Below are 2,047 nucleotides of genomic sequence, written 5' to 3' on the forward strand. Positions count from 1 at the left end.
AGGTGCAGGAAGTTTTCAATAAAGCAGCATCTGTTTGATTAAACCTGAAATGGAGGAAGGTATGTAGAACTCATTTATTATACCTGTCAGTTATTCTGTATAGTTAAGAATAAGCACTATGAGAATCTGTTGAGCACCAGACAACAAAGATAAGGTGAAGTAATTAAATGAGAAAAAAAAGAAATGTTTAATATTGTTATTCTTATTGAGATGGAGATATGAGGATCTACATACAGGGCGGTTTAGACCAGTGTACCTCATCTGATGGTAAATTTCATAAGATGTGAAAAATAGATGCTTTTGTGCAAATATTAAAACCTCTAAATATCCTTTAGATTATACATTTATCTGTGACAATCAGACAGCATCAGTGATCAGGGATGTGTTTAGGAGAGCAAAACTCCAGTGCTTGTCATGATAAATTGGACTCTGTCTATGGTATGAAATGCGCCTCAACCCCAGGGGAAAAAAACAAAAAACAAAACTTAAGACTTTGCACAGTAAGACAGTAAGAGAGTTATTATTTAGATCACCATTTTTTTGGTTTGTCAAAAACATTTGACACTGTTCACCATGACATTTAAAAACTGTTAGAAAAAGAATATGCCCAAACGATTGCTTCAGTGATTCAATCATATCTTAGTTATTGATGGCCTCACCTTCAAAGCACATGTAGAGATCCTTGTAAAAATAGTGTTTTAAAATAAGTTGTGCTTTTTTCACTACAAAGAAGCATCTTGTTGCTGCAGCATTCTTACCTGTGATGGATTGTGGAAATATTTATCAGTATTTATATGCATTTTATATACTTCTGCTTAATATCTTCCAAAAGTTGCTTTTATGCTTCTCTGAGGTTCAGCACTGTGAGTTTTACTTTCCTGTTGGAGGAACTTCTCTGGCCAGTCAGCAGAACATTCATTTAGCTTTACATATTAGCCAATAGACAGATTGCTATCTTTCTATATATTCTGTCTTGTTGCAAAGAAACAAGAGAGCATGGTTGTTATTCTCTCTGTCTGCAAGATCACTTGTTGCTTTCTATTCCATTTGCACTCACTGAACTTAGTAAGAGCTTTTGTCCATTCGGGACCTTGACTGGAAGATGACAAGGGTAATTTCATTGAGCACTTTTCAATCAAGACTAATGATCCTTAAGGCCAATTCCATTATATGCAATTATGTCTCTTAGACTGCTTGTCATTTAACTTAAATTTAATGTTTATTTTTATGTTATATTTACTTCTTTTTTTGACTTTAAGAAACACTTTGCCATTAAAGCTTTGCAAAACAGAGACCCTTCCTTTTGTAGATGTCGTTCAATTATGACATTTTGTTTTATGTCTGTCACAACGGACGAAATGTGTAAGACAAAAGTCAGAATTCTCAAAACCTTGTCAGCCCAGGCAGTTAGAAGTACTCATTTCATTGTGGTGAAATACACAATGAAACATTGTTTTCTTTATTATTTGTAGACATGTGAACTACAGTAACAGTTGTTGCCTCTACTGATTGTGAGAGTCTGAAACTCCCCAGAGTTTATAATGACTTTATTTTAAAATACGAAGCTTCTATCTGGAAATCAAACTAAACTAATGGAGCATGAAAGCAAAGGCTAATATGAGAAAACAAGCTGGACTATTTGATCATCTGGTCTTTGCTGTTTCAGTGACTCCAACTTTCCAGTTCCAGTTTTTTTTTTTTAGTTGCCAGAGTCTTTATCAGAGAAACTGTGCTGCAAGTGACAAATTCTGTGCTCGAATAAAGGATCCTGATGCTCTGGATTTCTTTTAGAGTTTTCTATGAATATTTACATCTGGGATAAAAGTCTCAAAAAACAACACAAACTGAAAGAAACAGTAGCACCAGCTCAGACCTTCTCATCAGTAATCTACCCTGATTTGACACCCTTTTTAATTTTTCCTAAGCCTCTTCATAACTTTCCATCAGGCGTCTTGGGTTAAACGTAATGTGCATTCTACAGTTTCAGGGCTTCCTCAATAATTAAAAAGCTTGCAGCATTGGCCTGACTTTCTGTTATTTATATTTT

Source organism: Poeciliopsis prolifica, unplaced genomic scaffold (genome assembly GCF_027474105.1).
Source record: "Poeciliopsis prolifica strain line A6 unplaced genomic scaffold, Auburn_PproV2 SCAFFOLD401, whole genome shotgun sequence".
Lineage (NCBI taxonomy): Eukaryota > Metazoa > Chordata > Actinopteri > Cyprinodontiformes > Poeciliidae > Poeciliopsis > Poeciliopsis prolifica.